This window comes from Vicugna pacos, unplaced genomic scaffold (genome assembly GCF_048564905.1).
Source record: "Vicugna pacos unplaced genomic scaffold, VicPac4 scaffold_77, whole genome shotgun sequence".
Classification (NCBI taxonomy): Eukaryota; Metazoa; Chordata; class Mammalia; order Artiodactyla; family Camelidae; genus Vicugna; species Vicugna pacos.
In genome coordinates, this window is record NW_027328758.1 from 1,459,725 (window position 1) to 1,480,668 (window position 20,944).

The 20,944-nt window shown below is 40.5% G+C and overlaps 1 long non-coding RNA gene and 1 pseudogene across 1 annotated transcript in view; one reads left to right on the plus strand and one right to left on the minus strand.

Annotated features, from left to right (window-relative positions):
• The window catches only part of LOC140694654 (uncharacterized), a 29,220-nt gene extending 28,401 nt beyond the window's left edge, over nucleotides 1-819 (plus strand). Inside the window, exon 4 of the long non-coding RNA XR_012070237.1 lies at nucleotides 602-819. This is a non-coding gene — a long non-coding RNA (uncharacterized lncRNA). The remainder of the gene's footprint in view (nucleotides 1-601) is intronic.
• A 19,995-nt stretch (nucleotides 820-20,814) lies between these two features.
• On the minus strand, nucleotides 20,815-20,922 carry LOC140694679 (small nucleolar RNA SNORA40; annotated as a pseudogene).
• Nucleotides 20,923-20,944: the final 22 nt, after the last annotated feature.

Here is a 20,944-nt window from a genome sequence, read left to right on the forward strand (position 1 = left end):
TTAATTTTGTGTGACTGGGGTGGTGGAAAATAGAAATGCAGTTGTTACTAAAGCATTCTCATCCCCTTCCACACCCTCAGGCCCTTCGGACAGAAAAGACAGAGGGATGTGAGGAGAAGATTTTGAGGGTGGACCGTGCAGTGCTTTTAAATTGTGACGGCTACTTGTGCTTTTTTTTTTACTTTCTTTTTTAATGGAGGCAATGGGGCTTGAACCCAGGACCTTGTACAAGCTTAGCACGTGCTCTACCACTGAGCTATACCCACCCTTCCCCCCAATATTTGTGTTTTTAGTGGGCATAATGTCCTGGTAGCTGGTACTTTAGCATCAGACACAGTCACTTGCCTCTGACCATCACGTTAATATCTTTCCCCTGAGCTAGACAGCTAGTCTGTTTCCAAAAGTTCAATAAATTATCTACATTTTCTTTTTTCTTAAAAAAAGTTATTAACTCATTTTTCTCTTTAGTATCGCCTATAAATAAAATGTGAATTTATTAACCATTTACCAAAGTGTTAAGTGTAATAAATATTAAGTACAGATTTCTCAAGCATCAGTCATCACTGAAGATCCACAATCTGCTGTTCTCTCTCTCTGTTAGTCACCATACTTCTGGAGTTCTGGAAGCGGCGCCAGGCAGAACTTGAGTACAAATTGGACACGGTTGAGCAGGAAGAACAAGTCCGGCCAGAATAGGAGGTGCGGTGTCCCCATGTGGAGATAGGTGAGATTACCCAGGAAAAGCGGGCGCTGTTTAGATGCACTTTAGTCTGTTTACTTCTGGACTTGTCAGCCTTGGCTGCATGTTGGAATCATCAGGGGACCTTAAAAAATATTGGTGCCTGGATTCCATCACTGCAAAGTTTGATGGTATTTAGAGGCCTGGGGTGCATTCTGGCATAGGGAAGTTTATAAAGCTCCTCTGGTTATTCTAATGTGTAGCCAAGGTGAAGGAGCACTGCCTGGAATGGTGGACACAGAAGAGAAGTGTGGTACTTCCTTCATAACAGTAAAAAGGGGGAAAAGAAAAAGACTGGTATAAGTGTATAAGAGGCATTGATTTGTATCCTTTCATAACACCAAAAAATAAATGCAAAATATAAATTAGCTGCTATGACATAGATGTAGAAGGAAAGACACATTCGTTTTTATAGTTGACTCCCATTTTTTCATATGTGCCTTCTTATTGCGGCCTCCTTTTCATCGTAGACTAGGTGCCCCTTTGTCTTGAACTAAGTCCCGGTCACTGCTCCCCTTTCCAGTTGGGATGTGCACAAAGCAGCATGGCTCTCATCCTAAAGTCAGAGAAAGGGTAAAAGAAGCAGGGAAACATTTGTTGAGGTGCCATCAGTGTTTGAGCAATGTTTGAGCTTGGCATTTTACATAATTGGAAATGTAAATTTATTGCTGCCACTCCTGCTGCAAAATTAAAAAAATAAAACTGTATATCTTTGTATCAACATTCCAGAGCTATGAAAAGATGATTTTTTTGAGTCATCTGTAATATTGCTTCTTTCCATCAGCTGAGATAATTTAGAGCTGATGGTGCTTGCAGTCAGCAGCAGCAAGAGAGTAGGTTGTGAGCATGAATAACATTTGGAAAGAAAATGCTTTTATTAGGAGCATCTGAAAATGTCTCCAAATATAGATTTAATAAATTTAATCACAGATCTATAGAATGTTGGCACTGAAAAGGTATGGAGGGAGCAGGTCAAACTCCTCTTTTTATAAATGGAAAAAAATGAGGTTCAGCTACCAGTAGAAAGTGACATTTGTCTTTTACAATGTAATAAGCTTCTAATAATCCCCATTATGAATAGTTCCCATTGTTTACAACTGAAGATGGGGGTAAAAGCTTATGTTGGTGAAAGACTGTACATTCAGAGATGAAAGCTAAAACTTAGACAAAATTTGATATTTATAATGCTTTTGAGTCCTGAAAAACAAAAACGTATCATATTGACAGCATACAAAAAATACTGAAGAAAAGTTTTTTGGTCATTTAAACTGCCAAGTTTAAATTTAAAATTGCCAGCTAATAAGTTTAAATTTTCATTGGAACATGCTTGTTGAAAAATTGAAGATGAAGACTCATTTCACTTGATCGTTCTTCCTTATTTAAAAAATTGCCTAATTTTTTTTTTTTAGTTTTTTATTTGAAGCATTTTACTTTACTTGTGAAAGCATGCTCCATTGTTCAGAGAGGCCAGCTCCATTGTTCAGAGAGGCCAGCTCCATTGTAGTGAGAGCTTGGGAATGAAGTTGCCTAAATTCATATTTGAACACAGCAGCTTGCTTCCTGAGTGATCTTTGACAACTTAACTTCTCTGTGCCATAGTTTCCTATAAAATAAGAATAAGAGGGTTGCTTCTTCATGACTGTGGTAAGGATGGGTCGAAGTAATGTACAGAATTTACTTGGAAGACTTCCTGGCACAGAGGAAGGGCCATGTACTTAGTTACAGCTATTTTTATACTTTATCTGTTTTTATAATCCAGGTAAATCTTGAGTCTTACTGATTTCATCTCTTAAAAAAATTCTAAATATAAACTCTAAAATGGAAACTAAAACTTCATAGTTGTAGCTAATTAACACATAAAGCTCAACCAAGAAACACACAGTGGAGACCAGTTAGCTGCAGACCCCTGTGATACTTTCTGTCCTGCACAGACTCTACTACTGTCACTTCTGTAATCAAAGGCAAGCTAAGGAATAGAGCTTTAAAGCTTGGCCTCGTCAGATGCTCAGACCATGGCAGAGAAACAGTTTAATATTCACATGTGCATTTTCAAAAAATAGTATTAAAATGAACACTATACATATTTTGTTGTGTGTTTGACATCGTTAACAGAAAAGAAAAGAAAAAAAAACAGGAAAAAAACCCCATGCATTTACAAATAAGGAGGCTATGGCTGAAAATTATTTTTTTTTAATTATGTTTAGGATTTAGTGACCAGTTAGGAGAAAAATCATTTCATTGGTGTAATCCCTTGATTGACTAAACTTGTTTTTTTAATTAGGAAGAAGAGTGTGTTCCATTTACCACCTGGGGAAAGTTTATACGTATAACCATTTGTGAAAGTGCTCTATTTCTGGGTAAGAACCTGCCACAGACTTTTAAAATCTAATGTGAAATGCTGAAAAAACTGAACGTCACAATGGGAACTAAGTAGTCTCATAGAGAAAACTTTATCCAGAGAATATCTGAGCCAACGCAGGGTGCCGCTCTGGAGGTTCCACAGTCTCTTCTTCTCACAGTGCTTCCCCCAATTATTTTCACCTCATTTGTTCAAATCAGATCAGTGGTTTAGGGTTCTCCAGGGTCTGATTAAGAGACCAGATGGAGGCACTAAGATTTCTAAAATTTTCCAAGAGTAATAACCAAGGTAAAATGTCTAAGAATAGCCTAACAAAAGGATAGAAGGAACTATCAAAAACTAAAAGTAAAAACTACTGAAAGATATAAAAGATCCTTTAATCACATGATTCTAGATTAAAAGATCATATCTCCAAAATATCAGAAGTTATAAAATTCATTTGGGGCTTATTGTGAAAAAAAATCATATTAGTAATATAATAATTAATAAGATAATGAGAGTTTTACTAGTTCAAGAATAGCCAGATTAGAAAATAGGACAGGAAGTCCAGAAATGGGCTCTGATATCAATAATAATTTAATATAAGAGATGGAAGGCATTACAAATCAGGGAGATAAATAAAGGTTATTCAGTGAATGGAACACTTGTTAGCTACTTGGGGGGAAAAGAAAAGATTGAAATCTTACAGTGAACCATATATTGTGATAAATTCCAGAATCATTTAAAAAGTAACACAATTAAAAAAAACTAGAAATAAATATGGATGAGTATACAACCTCTAGATGAGCAATAAGTTTCAGAGGAAAGTATACAAAAATTTCCATGCATCAGAAGAATCCTAATTTTAAACAAAACACCAGAGGAAGTTATTTGTTTACAAATCCAACAAGGGGCTAATTCCTTCAATACATAGAGAGTTCAGATCACTTCAAAGGTAACATCAAAAAATCTCAGGAGTGTAGAAGGCAGAGAAAGAGAACACACATTCACAAAGGAAAAAATAGATGTCACAATCCAATGGTAATTCACTCAGTGCACATCAAAACGAAATAATTTTCCACCTCTCAAGTGACACAGCTCTGTTTATGAGGATGAAATGCCAGTGATCACCAATCTCATGCCTAGGTTACTGGATATTTTTTGTGAAGTATGTTTGATTTACAATGCTGTGTTAATTTCTGGTGTACTCCTCAAGTCTTCTTAGAAAGCAGTCTGGCAGTTGATATCAAGGGTCAAAAATATTCATATGATTTAATCCACTAACTCAGCTTTGAAAAACTTTTAATCAGGAATTATTTCAAAATGGCAGGGAAAGGTCAGTATGGATGCAAGTCACAGACATAGTTTTATATGTGTATATATATATATATATATATATATATATATATATATATATATATATATATATATAAAATCTTAGCCAAAATATTCTTCCAAACCTTCACAATGTAGAATAGTATGCAGCCATGAAAAAGTGTGTCCATGAAAATACTTTGTGACATGTCCAAGTGTTATTCTTAAGATAGACTTGAGAAAAAATAATATAAAAAAAGATTTGCAATATACAGTGTACCCTTCTGAAGGAATTATGTCTATAGGTAGAAGCATTTTTCTTATTTTATTTTTTATTCATTTTCAGAGTTGGAGTCTTTTGATTGTAGGTGACAAAATCAATTTCCAATGTGTTTTAACAACAACCAAAACATGGGGATGCATGTGATTTATTGGTTCCTGTAAATCAAACAACAGTTCTGAGGTCTGGTTTCAGTCAAGGAGAGATACTGTAGCCCAGATGATGTCAAGGACTGGTTTTGTCCTGTCTTTATTCTGTGTCAAAACATGTCTCAGCATACTGCTTCTAGGCACTCAGCATCCCAGATCATCCATCCAAACTAAGAGAGGTTTCTTTTGGTAGTTTCCTGACTTGATAGAGGAAACATCATTCACATGGGCACCAGCACGTTTCTCCTCTCATAATAGTGGCTCTTCCTGGGTTATTTTCCAATTCTCCAATCATGTGTGAGGCCAATAAAATGAGGGTTATTATTTGTCTTAAACCAATTGAGATCTAACTCTGGTGCTTCAGAAAGAGTGGGTCAATCGAGTTTAATCACAGGACTGAAAACAAAAGGGAGGTTATTTATCCTAAAGCAAATTCTGGGTCCTCTTCTAAGACTGGGGACAGATCCAGGACAGCAGTTCTGTCCACTACTGAGTACTTTCAAATTTTCTTTAATGAACAAATGTTAAATTTATGATCAGAAAAGATGATAAATAAGAAGAACCTTGAGGAAGGAGAGTGGAAAACTTTCCTGTTTCTTAAGAAATATTGAACCCATTAAGTGCTTGGAAGAAAAATGGAAATGTGTCAAGTTTGTAAAAGTTCTGAAAAGAATTAGAATTTATTTCACAGACCATGTAGGAGACAGTGCTATATAGTTAGTGTGTTTTTGGGCTCTTTGAGTATTTCAGTACTTTCACTTAATAGTTGCTTCATTTGGGGCAAATTGCATCATTTCCACATGGCTCTATTTCCTCATCTGTAATAGAGTTATAATATTACCTTCCCCACAGGGTGATTGTGAGGATTTAGAAAAATAGATGTGTGCTGAAGCAATAGTAAGCATTTAAAGAATCTTAACTATTATGATTACTTAATACATAATTAAAAATTATTATGCAGACTTTTTAAAAATTCATACTTTTTAAATGGCCTATATGTGCCGTACAAGAGAGGAAAGCTTAATATACCTTCTATAATACACTTTTCTCAGCCTTAGCTAATTTTCACATTTAATCACACACACACCAAAAAGTTATTCATTTCACAAGCATGAAGCCTTAATTGTGAAGAAAAGGATGATGAAAGAGAGTAGAGGAGGAAATAAAATATTTTCTCTACAAAATGATGGCTTAAAAACTAAGAGAAACAACTTTTTAATACTTTGGTCACCATATTCATAGCTAAAACTTAGGTAGAGTTTTTTACATGCCTGTGGTTAATATTCCAATTGTTTTCACAATTAGTAAATCATTGACTCATCACAATAGTCCTATAAATTGCTATTATTATCCCCCCATTATATGGGTGAGGAGATTGAAGCCCCTAGGGGTTAAGAAATTTGCACAAGGCCCCACAACTAGCATCGGAGCTGGGATCCAGATGCAGGAGTGTGGCTCCAGGAGGGGCTTGTAAACACTCTTTCTGCTCTTCCCTGCAGGTGCAAGCCAGCCGCCCGCTGTTGCTGTAAATAATATGATGTGGTTCACTTAGTCTTGAAATTCACATTCGTTGTAGCTTTCTCTCTGGGGCAGCCATCAGGAGCAGCCAGGGACACTGAGTACATGCTTCTGGACTATGAGCAAGATGGTAGATGGAAGGAAAACAGTTTAAAAATGGGATCTTTAATGCGCATTCTTCAGCGGCCAGAAAAAATCCTGCCTAGTCAGGAACTGAAACCCTATCAGCCACTTGCAATTTATGCTTCAGACACCCCCGTTGTCCTTGGGTTCACACAGTCAGAACTACAGTGGATCAGGGACATGAAACTTGTGCAAATACAGGGAGTAGGAATACCTGCCATTTTAAGATCTCAAGGAGTATGAAAAGCATGTGAAGCTTTCATCAGCAGAGACCTGCTGTCACTTCCAATATTTCCCTCAGGGCATGTCCATAGCTTCACTGGTCCTATTCAAAATGAAGACGACAGCTAGCACTTGCTGACCCCTGAATCAGTGATAGGTTCTCCCTTGAAAGGAAGCATATCCCCTTCATGGGTTACACCTAGTTCATAACCTAAGTAATTCTATATTTGTAGAAGGGATATTTTCATTGGTTCTGCTATCAAAGACTTGTCTCCAAAAGAACATGCCACCAGTTACACCATTTTCACCCATTTAAAGATATACTTAACAGGCTTCCTTCTTTACTGCAGTTTTAGGTTTACAGAAAAATTCACAGAAAGTGGAGTTCCCATATATTCCCTATGCCCTGCACACAGCTTCTCCTGCTGTCAGCATGTTACATTAGTGGATGCCCTCATTCTTTTTGACATCCTACATTCCTCCTCCCCTAAAGTTTAACATGCCTGATATTCACATATCTTGTGGCATTTATGTGCGATTTATATCACTTCTCACGTTTATGTGAGGTTTACAGCACATGCAATTTGTCTGTGTAAGCGTGGATTGGGGCAAGTTTTCTGTGTAAATCTACGATCATTAGTGAGTCTCATGCTGCTGGGTTTTTGGGTTGTCATGTCCTGATGACCATTGCTTCAGTTATTGGGATCACTGTCTTTGGATTTTCAGTGTTCATTGTATTTTCTGCATAACTTTCCAAGAACCTGAATGGAAGAGACCCAATCCAGAAGTACCTGACTGTGCAGGTGGGCCATGCCCATCACTGCTTCCCTCATCAGGGTTATCATCATCGTGACCCTGAACGCCATATATGAGAAAGTGGCAATCATGATGACTGAGTCTGGTAAGCTCCTCCTGCAGCTGAGGTCATTTCTACACCAGTTTTAGAACCAAGTCAAAACAGAGACTATCTTTTAGGCACTTCAATTTCAGTACATTACAGTCTTTAGAAAACTTCAAGTGGAAACGTATTTTCTCTAGCCTATGTGAGAAGTGGATTAGCTCCAGCTTTGCATTAGTAAAAGGTACAAAGGAAGCATTAGAATATCCAAGCTCTGTGTAAACAGGTCAGTGCTTAATAATAATTTCAGTTACATTAGGTCATGTACCCTATTGTTGAAAGTAAATAGTCTCTGTATTGCAAAAAAGTGGAAGAGGGTTCTGGTTCCAGAGGCAGATTTGCTTGTTCATTATGGAGAGTACAAGTAATCACAGTGTTGTGTGTCTTCCCCCCATGCTGTTCCTGTTAGTGTAGCTCCATTCTCATCAGCTGTGGCTTCTATAATAAATGTTTCTTCTCTCTGGATTGTATCCCAGCCAGCGGCTTAGCGGCCCAAGTTAAGTGCTTCCCACACTCTGCATGTGCCTGGGTGGTCCTCCCAGTGGTCTGCTCAGTGGTCATCTTCTGAAAACACCAAGACCAATTCAAATTCTGAACTAGAAGTTTGACCCGTTTTATGTTTCCCAAATGCTTCTAGCAAGTTGCCCCGTGTTTTGTTTGTTTTCTTCAATAGCCCTACCTTACTGCCGTTCAGGGAGACAAGATAATATCATTTAGAAGGATGTTTAAAGTAGCTTTCTTTCAACTTACACCTGACAGAGGACAGTTCTTGCCCATTGGATACTGTTGTGCTTATAAATTTTAAGGAACGGCTGACTTTTTTTTTTTTTTGCCTTGTGGGATATTGCGTTCATAGTGGGAGAAACTCTTACAATAGTGTGTACACTTAGAATTAACATAGTAGCTGTGTTAAGGAATTCAAAACAGCTTAAATGAAAACAGTGTGAATATATATATATACACACACATATTTACCGTGTTAACTCATGTGTCCGTGGCTTTGATTAGGGTCTCAAAGCCGTTCGCAGTTTTGCAGACTTAACTTTTCCTTATTCTAGCTGCAGAGCTCCCAAGGACCAGACTGACTATGAGAACAACCCAGCCATGAAGGTGTTCTTGTTCCACTTTGTCAACTACTTCTCCTCGTGTTTCTACATCACATTCTTTAAGGGCAGATTTGTGACTTAGCCGGGAGATCTGGTGTATTGGCTGTGAAAATACATAAATGAAGAGGTGTGACTACTGCTTTCTGTTCTGAAAGTCTAACGTGTTTCATGTTTTCCCTTAGTTGCCCAATGAAGAGTGTCTTTACTCTCTGTTCTTTAGATTTTTTTAGGCATAAAATAATGACTTTATTTCATGTTAGAGCTTTCTAAAATTTAAATGAGATTTTCTTTCTAATATTCCAGTGTGACACAGGTGGCTGTCTCCTTGAACTGATGACACAGCTGACAATAATCATGGGAGGACAGTTCACCTGGAATAACATACAAGAGGTGTTACTTCCGTGAGTACTCAGTCATGTGATCCTGGGGTGAGAACGGCCCACTCATCCACATCATTTTCCTGCGTGCCCATCTCTAAAACTGGGGAGACTCTCTGCTTATTAAATCTCTCTAGATAAGATGATCCAGCCAACAGTGTAAACGTACCTGCTGTTTAATAATTATGCTTAAATACCTTCCTTTTTATGTTTAACTTAAATCCTCAAGTGCTATAGTTTCTGCTTATTAGCCCATCACTGGGGACTGACTGATCAGAGCCCTTTGAGAGATGGCCCTTTTTGGGGCCGTGAACTAAGTTTTCCCACAAGTTCCCACAACTTTCTCCTCCTTTTATACATGCATTTAAATATCCATAACAGGAATTTGTTGAGTGCCTAGTATGTGCTAGTCACTGTGTTAAATGTTGTACATATACGTGTGTGTGCGTGTGTAAGTGCGTGTACAATTTAATCACCCAAACAATCCTTATTCTTATATTCCTTTTGCAAATGAAGATCCTGTGGCTTAAAGAGGGTAAATGATTTTCCCAAACTCTCATTGCCAATAAGAGACCACTGTGGGACTCATACGTAAGACCCTATCTCTCTGAATCCATGTTCTTCTAAGAACAGAGACTCTATTGGGGTCCTAAGTCGCAGGGTTACATAATGTTTTAAGAGACACTTGTCTAAAATAATAACTACAGAGGTTTTGACTTACTGTTCTCTTCCTAAAAATGAGAAAAGCATGTGTTAGCAAAGGTCACACTGTCCTTTTGATTTTCACATAAGCCCAATCGCACATCAAAGTGGACAGTCCAGTGTTATCTGCAATTTCTGAACATTTCAAGGAGCTCACTGTATTTGCTTCCTGTTGCTGTTGTAACAAGTATCCCCAAACATCATGGTAGTAGGAAGAAGAAAGAAAAGGTCTCCACTAAACAACACAAATTTAACCTCGTAGTGTTCTTGAACGCAGAAGCCTGCTGAAGTCAAAGTATTGGCAGGGCTGTTTCTGAAAGCCTCAGGGGAACCTGTATCTTTGAATTTTCTGGCTTCCAGAGGCCACCTGCATCTCTTGGCCTGTGACCTCTTTTATCTCTCTCAAGATCAGCGTGGTTGAGTGTCTCTGACTCTGTGTCTTCTTGAGTAGGATTCCGGGAGTAAATGAATAATGACAGTGATGCCGTGATCCAGGCTCCCTCTGGGGTCTCCCCAGCACGTGGATCGGCACCTGGTGAAAAGTAGGTCTCAGTCCGAGCCAGCTGAGTGAGTGAGCGGCTCACAGGCATCGAATGCGTGACATCAGTGAATTAACAGCATTCTTTGTAGGACTCAGAGAATAAGCTGAGAGCCCTGTGGCCTTCCCAGCCTCACATACTATTTTCATATTGGGGTCATTTCTGGGAATGTTATTCTGTACTTGACAAAAGGCTAGTACAATTCCAGGGTTAAGCAAATTTCCCTAGGGAAATTTTATGATAAAATATTTAGAAAAATTGTTAAATGCCCAAAATTACATACCATTGTCCTTTGGTGTTTAGATAATGTATGGCTGTAATTTTCTTACTTATATGTTTTCTACATTTTCCACCGTGTGTATCCACAACTATAATAAGAAAAAGCAAATGTTTAAAAGAGAAAATCTCTCTTCTCCAGATATGATTTGGTTAGAGGATGAGTCAGACACATATACTAAGAGAATCTTAAATACATGTGTCCATAATTCACTCTTTAAATTCAGGAACAGGAAACTCAGGAATGAAATAGATTGAGAATCAAAGATACTTGTATTCAAGATTAGCAAGAGGGAGTGTCCTCAACAGAAATGGTCATAATCCATAATGCAGGGATTAGATGTGATAATGAAGGTACAAAAACAACATGAACTAGAAAATGCCACGTGGCAAGCACTGAGGAAAGGGCAATTTACTGTGATTATGCCAATATGTGTGGTCAATTCCCAAGCAAATGATTGTGTAGCCCCTGCTAGATGGAGAAACTTCCAGCCTTGGTTGGAAAGGGGGGCGGATCCACTGTCTGTGTTTTTTAAAATGTCTACAGGTGCTTCTCATGTGCAAATTGATATCCCTGCACGAGGACCATAACCCAACAGAAAACCCAAAATACCGAGGACAATGATGGGTAGACGAAAGCCCAAGCTTTTCTGCCACAGATGAGTGGTTCCACTCAGGAAGAATGAGCAAGAGGCTCAGAGTCTTAGCTAAGGACAAGCAAGTCGGGATTTCTATTATGACCTAATGCCACCGACGGGGGAGGGCAGTTCAGCACAAGAAGGGAGCGCCAGGTGAGTTAACATGGAAGTTTCATCCTGGATCCACACCGTGATGGATTTGGGTCCAGGGGGGTAAAAGCCCTGCTTCCCTGGGGCATGGACCGGATTCCACAAGAGGCTGAGACAGGAAGTATGAGGCAGTGAAAAATTCCTCCAGGAGTCTCCCGAGTCTGGGTGCCAGGGAGGGTGATAGATGAGCGCGGTCCCAGCACCACCCGCACCGCAGGGTTCCGAGTGGCTGTGGAGCTGCGCGCCCCCGGCCGGACCTCAGACCTGCCTGCAGTGCTCTGGGCTGCGGCCTGGGGAGCGGCTTCAGCAGCAGGCTTGCCCCGTCATTCTCGTAGGTGCTGCAGTGACCCCCACACCTGTGGCCACGGTGTTCCCAAGCCAAGTGTCTAATTGACTTCAACCCTATTTACAGGTGACCACAGCCGGTTAGCCTGTGCTGCTCAAAAGAAAGATCCCCCATGGGGTTTTGATGTGTCAGGGGGGTTGCTAATACTTGGCCTGCTTTGAATCGTTTAATCCTGACAGCAGCCTGGGCGATGGAAATTTCATCTCCCAATTTTATTTCAACCTATTTTGTTGAAAGTATAGTTGGTTTACAATATTGTGTTAATTCTTGGTGTACAGCATAGTGATTCACTTATACATACATATATATATATTCCTTGTCATATACTTTTCCACTATAGGCTATTAAAATTTATTGAATGTAGTTCCCTGTGCTATACAGTAGGATCCTGTTGTTTGAAACAAAAATTACTAAACAAAGTAACAAAATAAGCAGACTAAACCTAGCCATGTATATGATGCAGTTGAGTTTATCTCGGGATTTAAATGTGGTTTAGATCTCCAGGATCCCTTTATCAAGTTATCATAAGTAAAGAGCCTGTGGACCACTTCTCAGAAAAATGTTTTAAAATCATAAGATTTAGAGAAAATAGAAGGAATATAATTATACTGAAAAGCAGATATCAAAATATAAAAATGAGCATTTGTGATACAGTAATATCAGAATTATTGGAAGAACGTGTTGATTAAAAGGATCCAGTGGTGAGTCTGCTAACCGCAACATTCTGCCATAGGAGTGAGTGTAAATCATCTTCTGAGATCTGCAACAATTGCATTTGGAATGTAAATAAAGTTAAATAACAAATAAGCCATGAAGTGTGGATTCAGATTCAGGGGTATCTCGAGTCCATATCCCCACCACTTCCCAGAGCTCCCTGCTCTTCCCCTAATGTTATGGAAAGAGGTGGGGAATGTTTGTGAAGCAAAGGGCATGTTCCATTGCAAAGAAATCTCGTAGCAAACCTTGGAGGATGGCCAGTAAAAGGTTAACGCTGAGATCAGAGGCAGTGGGAAACCTAGCAGGGACAGCTCTTTACAAGTCACATCATGTACTCTGTGTGTGTCCGTGTGTGTGCATACAGACGTCTATGCATACAGACGTGCATACATACATGTATGATGTATACACCTGCCTTTCATGTGAAGCCGCCTCACTGTGAAAATTTGAAATCCATCCAAACGTGCATTGCAGTAAGCCGAAGCTCAGCCACACCCTAAGTTGTCTGTTGTTGCTCTGTCTCTTCTGCTGAACTCCATGAATAAGCCATGCGCCAGCTGTTGCTTTCAGGGACAACAGCTCTGTTGGCTACAGGTCCATGCTTTTTTCACTGCCAACTCTGATTTTCTTTCAGGACACATTACCATTTGAAAAAGGGGGAAGCATTCAGTTGGCCCACAAGCCTCTGAGTGAGGAAAAAACATAACCTTAGAGACAGCTCTGTGGGACAGCATCCAGAAGGGGGCAGAGCACTGGGCTGCGAGTCGAGGCTGTGTTTCTTTCAAGCTCTGCACTGAATTTAGGTGGCATGTCACTTCTTTGGCCCTTGATTTGTTCAGCTTATATTAGGGTCTTGGACCTGTTCTGTCCAACATTAGAGTATCACTTTTTTGCTCGGTGACCCTCCATAGCTCCGCAATTCCTTCAGAAGGAAAAATGTCCACATCCTCACGGCAGCCTCTAAGTCTCCACCCCCAAAACCGCCACTTATTTCCTATTCACTGTGGCCCATGGCCCACACCAGTCTCCATGCTGTCTGCCCAACGTGAGGGCCTCCAGGCCTGTGATCACTGTTCCCCCTGCCCCTCCTCTGCCCGCCCCTTTGCCTCTGTCTTTGCCTTATTCAAATGTCACTGCCCAAGCCCCACTCCTCCCTACCACACATTCCTCGCCCTCCTTTATTTTCCTCCGCAGCACTTATCACCAGCTCACAGACCCTGTATTTCTTTCTTTTACCTATTTTCTCTGACGATTTTCAGACTGGAAAGGCCATGGTGGATAATAGCAGAGAAATGGGGGAAAAAAGACAAATGAGGGAAGGCATCTTCTAAAAGCTAAAATGCCCACCTGAAAAGGAGGTAGGAGATAAAGTAGTAGTCATTACAATTTTGGTAAACCCAAGGTACGTAGTCAGGTCTAGTTTTCACAGTATTTGAGGGTAGGGAGGCAGCAATAAAAAGAAATTTATCCTGAAAACAAGAAAATATATTCTTGGGAAGATGATGTGTTCAGCTTGAAATGTCAGTAATACTTTTATGACCTTGGTCTGATAATATCCTGCTTTATAATTTGATCTGTTTGGCGGCTGGGTCATGAATCTAATGCTGCCACAGTTTCGGGAGAAGAACAGACCACCCCACCATGGGAACGGGACAACCATCTGTATCCCATGGGCAAACTGGGGTTATTTTATGAATACCCTGAAATGAGTAAGTCATCAGTGGAGATTTCGGTGTTGTTGGTTATACTAGAGTATGTTTTGGGTCTCAGAAGCATCGGTTACCGAGCCAAACAATGACCTAGCATACCGAAACGGAGCCCGCTTTTCTCCATTAGATGCAATTATGCAGTCAGGCTTTCAAATAGGGTGCCTGTGTGTATCTTTGTCAATATTTATGTTGTAGAAAGCTGAAGATTTACTGCCAAGGAATGAAATGGAATACTCATTCAGATACGTCTCCACCATTGATTCTCAGATCCTTCTGGTGATGTCGTCTAAGGATGAACTCAGAACCGTAACTAGATGAGACTCAGCTCGGGCTGTAGCCCGTGTGGCACAGCTGTTGGCTGATATCCTTCTAAACAGAGTCATGTGAGCCAGCCAGCCTGTGCAGAAAGCCCGCAAGAGCATCCTGTCTCATGGCAGCAAGGTGCACCGGGTCACCCCTTCCACATCTCACACCTGCCTTTCACATTGTTACTTTTTCTTCTGGCCGATGGTTTCTGCCTGGTTCCTTGAGTGACCTCATGGCACATCACTGGCTTCAATTCAGGATGAATTTGCTGTACAGCACAGATATCCTCCTTCTCCAATGTCTTTGTCCATTTCTGTACATTTGCTTGGGCTCTGTTTCTCTTTGGTTGAACTTGGTTTTGAGCTCTCAGTTGCCTTTAAATTGTTGCATCTCAAAATAGATTTCCATAGGAAACGTCATCTTTTCTATTATGCATGGCGCACTTTTATCTACTAGAAGGCTGATGATGTGCATGTTTTGTATCTGAGCCCTTTCAGCTCACCACTGCCTTGAATTAGTTTTATTTATTTTTTTTTAAGCTTAGGAGACAGGAAAGTATTTTGGTCAATAGGATTTGCATTTATGCATGCGGGTTCATGTCTGCAAAGGCACACCTTTGTGCTTCCTGTTTATAAGTCTCCAGAAAGAGGGAGTTTTCTTTTTCCTAAACTACATTCTGTATATAAAATAATTGGTTTTACAAATATGGATTATATATGGGAACACATCTGGTTCCCTCGGTGAGTGAAAGCTCATCATTTGGCATCTTCATTCAGCTATGCTTTGTGGTCTGGTGTCTGATTTGAGTTTCATCTTTGATTGTGTTGTGTTTAGTGACCAGGTTCAATTAAGGGTGCAGCTGCTGTCCCTGGTGTAGAAGTTATGTTTGTTTATTCTGCTTATTTTCAAAAGGACTATACGCCAATGACCTGTTATTCCAAAATGAGTCATAATGGTAAATATGTCTTATTGGGGCTATTATCAGCATTAATATTAACAACAACATTCTGAGGGCAGCATATCATTTGGTATTTTAACACACATGAAAAAAGCCTTGGAAAAAAGTTATTGTTCTAATTAAGTCAAATGAAGGTCATTGAAAGGAAAAGTTGTACTCTTTTGCGAGAAATTGATAGGACTTTTAGAACTTTATAGTCTCATTAAAATATCAATTAAATAATTCAGCCTAACTCTACCCTACATAACAGGATGGAGTAACAGCTATTCTAGAGAGATTTTTCAGATTTATTCGTTTTCCTATTATCTAAATAATCCCTAACGAATTAGAAAATTCAATCCATTTCTGAGAGTAAGCAGTCTGTTATTCTGTATTCAACGCTGGAGTGAAACTTATTTTGTGTTCTTTTCATTCATGGGAGATAGAATTTCCAAGTGCTTTTTGAATTATTTTTGTTCCTCTAAAATAAAGTGCCTTTGGTGGTGATGTCCTGACCTCAGTTTCCTCCTCCCAGTTTTCCCCATGATCATTCATGACACCCCACCTGCCTTTTTAGTTATGCCTCTTAGCTGCTGAAGGGGAACAACTTCTGACAGATGACCCTGGAGCCCTCCAACCGTGGTTCCTTAGGCATCACACCCAGCCACCAACACTAGTCTCCTTCGCCTGAAGTACATTTCTCTGCTTTTCTGCCTGGAAGGAATCTTGCCAAGCCTTGGCAGGAAACCCTCCACTTTTTAGAGATTTTCTGCTCTCCTCTCTAGGTATGAATTGCACTTGATTCTTGTCTTAATGGTGCGTGACCGTGTCCATGACTATTGTGCTCCGTGGCTGGACTGATCCTTTCGGAGGCAGTAGTCAGGCTTTTCATCTTCCCGTCCATGTCTGGAGCACCATAGCCTGGACCCTGGTTCTCATACGTGTTTAAGTGACTTGAGCTTGTAGTTTCAACACACTCACATACAACTGTTAGATGAGTTGGCGGTAACATCTCCCCCAAGGCCCCCACAAGATTCTATATGGCATATTTTTTTTCTGAGTGAAATTTCTCTTTTATTTGTTTCAGTGAATTCCCCACTGTCCTTTGAGATTATTAGAGTAACCCTCAGTTGTTAACCACAATAGCTCTCCCCCCACCAGCGAAAGATCCTGCTGTCTGGGAACTCAGACATGGGACATAAGAGAAATAATCTATCCGTCTTAAAATCTGGAAGCCATAAGGTACCGTTTAGTACTTAGAGCACACACAGCACAAACACCAGTCTCTCAAGAATGTGGCGCTGCCTTCCCAGAGGGCGGGTGCCATAAGTGAAATCCAGTGAGTGATGAAGTGAGAGCTCCTTGTCTCTGGAACTTCCTTTTCCACCCTTGCTGTGTTAGCTTGATCTTCCCTTCATATATTACGTTCTCCATTTAATTTGCTGCAGTTAATATCAGTTGTTCTTCAACATCTCCTTGCACCCGCCCCCTCCATTTGCTCTCTCTCCAGTGCTGTCCCCCCCCCCACGCCTCTCCTGCGCTCTCCAGGATGAGGCCAGTCTGCCCCACGCCCTCACCTCTGTTCTGTCTGCCCACCACCTGCACTGACATTTCCTTAACGCCGCAGAATGAACTTTCCAAAATGGCAGCTGAGTAACTGGGGGGGATTGTAGACCTCTCATCTCTTTACTGATTCATTCGCTTATCTATCCAACAAACACTGAGAAGCTGCTATGCCAAACACTGTATCAACTGCTGGGGAGACCAAGACAGGTAAGAGTTGGTGTCTGCACTCCCCAGGCCAGGCTAGACTTGGCGAGTAGTTGATGGATTGCTAAGCAGGTGAACACAAATTGGACTTCCTAGAGCTGAAAATATTTGAACTGAATCTTGAAAGGTGAAAGGAAGTTAGATCTCTATTTTGTGGTAGAGGGAGTGGACACTTCATGCAGAGAGGTAGAGACATATAAGAGTACACGGCATGAAGCGGCTTGGCCAGACTGAAGAACAACAAGTAGGGTTAGAAAAAGTATCCCAGGTGGGAGTATCTGGTGCACAAGGCCTCTGTCACGATGGGTCTTGTGTGCTTAGACTTGAATGTATCCTTAAAGAAACAGGGATATATTGGAATATATGTAAGCAAGAGAATTGCATAAAGATTATGTTGAAGAATAACTGGTTATACTGGCAGCAGAATGGAAGATACTATTTTGGGGGGAGGCCCATATTTTGGGGGATATGATATTTCGGGGACCACCCCAGGTAACCCAGGCAACAAGTGGCACACGCCTGCAGAGAGGCCCTCGGCAGAGGGAGAGAGACATGGGCGGCAGAAGTGGTGACTGCTGCAGAGGGGACTGCAGGGCAGGGGCAGCGGGCAGCAGAGCTGCTGAGGTGACTTTCCAGTGACCCATCCGGGGAGCAGATCTGCAGGGGGAGTGTAAGGGGAGGAGCTGGTTTCGAGGAGATGGTTCTGTTTGTAGCATTTAGATTGCGAAGTGTCTATGGGACTTCTGAGGGGTGATGTCCGTTGTTAAGCTGGATTCACCAGTCAGGAGCTCAGAGGAGCTGTGGGTGAGGCCGTGGGGGCAATTCAGTCCTGCCAAGTGGAGGATTGAAGACAAGGCCCTGGGGAAAAGAGCCATGTTCATGGCAAATGGGAGAAGAGAAATCCGCCAAGAGAAAGAAGAATAGCAGAGCAGTTGGGAGAAACTAGCTGAGGCAACACAGAGAAGGCTGTAACCTGGCTTAAGAGGGATTTGAACACTGACTAAAAGGAGCATAGTGAGAAAGGGGGGTGTGTGGGGCATAAAAGCAAGGGCTAAAGCCCACTTTTAATTGACAAGACTGGGGAAAAGAAGGAGGAGTACTATAATTAGGTAGACTTTAAAAAACATATCTGTGTGTATCTGTGTGTGTGCATATGTGCACACACACTTTTCTGCCTGGGCATTTAAATTTATTCAAGTAAAACAAATATTAAGGGGGGAAAACATTCCACTGATAGGAAAATATTTGTCCACGGCAAAAGCTAACTGGTAATCAAATAAACAGGAGCTGAAAATGCCGACTGGTTTGAAACACGCAGCCACCGGCAGTGCAACTCCTGTCTCAGTGCCGCGGTGAGGGCCGTGGGGGCTGCAGGGCTCTGAGCCCTGGAGGAGTCATCAGCACAGGCACGTCTCCAAGAAACTGGAATTTAAAGGGAAGGAGAAAGTGTAGAACTATTCAGAAAGCAATACAGGGCCGGGAGAGAGGGTTGGGCGAGGGTTAGTTTTGTTTTACAGTGGGCGTTTCTGGCCTTGCTGAGTTGCTAGGCCTCTGCTGTTTTGGTCTTTATTCCAGAAGCTTTTTAGAAAGTTCTTCTCGCTTGAAAATCTGAACAGATTAAATCATGTTGGGTTATTTCTGGTGTTTTATTTTTTAATTAAAAATTATCTGGAATTTATTTTAATGTCATAAATGAGGACACTGTACCAAGTCTTCCAATGATGTAGCTAATTACTCCAGTACTTGAATCCACTGACTTGAAGTGTCAGTTTTATAATATTACTAAAATCTCATAAATATCCACGTGTATTCTTGAAATGTAATCTATTTCATTCATACTCTCAGTGCACTATTTCTATACTGTTTCCATGACCATAGATTAATACCTCCTAGAGTTGGTCCTATTTTATCCTTTTCCAGAATGTCCCTAATACTATAAATTCAAACATCCCTCCTCATTATTTTATTTGTATATATGTGTATATTTCTGTAATAAATTTAGGATCACCTTTCAGATTTTTTTTCTTAAATCCATTAGGGATTATCAACTAAATTTGCATTCAGATACTAAATTTATTTTGGAGAAAAAATGTTCTATGTCCCCAAAATTTGAGTCTGCCCACTGAAGAGGATGGTGCATTCTACTGTTCATTCAATCATCATTTTTTTTTTCTTTCTTCAAGTCATTTATCAGAATCATCTTAATATTTTTCACTAATATATTTCTGAATTGTCTGTGCCTTTTTTGTCATTATAAATGATATCTTTTCTGGGTTTTGAGCTGGGTTGATTGCTAATAAAACTCTTAATTTCTGGCTTCTCTTGAACTAGAAGGAGATCTGAAAGTGTGAGGCCCTATTTCCAATATGGTGACTGTGAGCACTGCGCTTCATTAGGATGTCCACATGCCAATTTGTCAATGGCTGCACCCACTCCACACATTTCTGCTACTTACCTGCCCCCTGTAGGCAGATGAGTTCATGTAGGGTTAGGTGGGTTATGGACACATATACTGACATCACTGCTGCCACGCTGCTGACCCTGTGGCATCACTAACTCTGGTTCTTTCTCTGTGACCTCCCTGAATATGACAGCTCCTTTTGGGCTGTGGACCTGCTGCATCTTTCCAGCACTGTTGGCTTTTCTGCAACACACCCCTGCCTCTCAGGTCAGAAGCAAATGTCAGCTCCTCCTACCCATCCAACCCATCCACCGTCTTGGAATTCCTGGTCAGAGTGGTCCCTACCCCTTGACTGAGCAGTAACACTAAAGGAACTATAAACTTGCCTCTCATCCAATGTCTTAGTTACATACCTGTGCTAGTTTACTTTAAAGGTCTGCCAGTTAGGAGGGGAGGGTCTAAAAGTCTTTTAGATCTCTGGCCTTATCATTTATAACCGCTCCCCCACCCCATGGAACAGCTTACCGCAGATCTCTGCTGCCCCGTCTGAAGCAATGCCCTGTAAATTACAGAGAGAAAAGAAATTCTAAGCGACCACCATAACTTTGACTTCCTGTGACCACACAGACCATAGAAATATCAAGATAAAATTCCTGAAGAAGGATATTTTGCTTATGAAGACACTTTTTTTTCCTACAAAAAGTGTAGGGTTTTTTTATTGTGTAACATAATTTAAGTCAATAAACTTTTTAAGAATTTAACACATGTTCTGATTCTTTCCATTGCCCATCAACCATTAGTTCCTCCAATGTCTGAGTCATATAATCTTCAAGGCAGCGCTTTCAATGATTTTTGGTCAATCAACAGTTGTAAGTCAGCCCTGTAATCTTTGGGATCCAATTTTCTCAAGCAATTTACTTCAGGTCTATTACGTATTTGGCGTCAGGGAAGATTGATCTGCCTGGTTCTGAATATCAGACACCCTCTAAATATGCATTAAGTTCAAATCATTTACTCCTAAGCTTATCACACCTTAGAACAGTACTGATCGTTGTCGATACCTTTTTTGTAAAGTCCAGACACTTTTCAAGATAAAAGCCTAAAAAAGGAGCCATGTTTGTCTCATGTGAATATTAAAGTCAGAGTACTAAATCAATGTAACTGATCATTTCTCAACTTATGCTTTTAAATTACCAGTTCTATAGTCCCAGAAGCTATCTTTATGTTAAATACCCATCACTTGAGTCTGTTTTAGGTATCCTGTTCCGTCTTGTCTGTATCAAAACTCATACTGAACAATGAGTTCTGGGTTGCAAAAGAGGATTTACTTTTGCACCTGTCTACAAGTTGAAGACACTTTAATTGCATACCTTTTTTGTGACTTGTAAT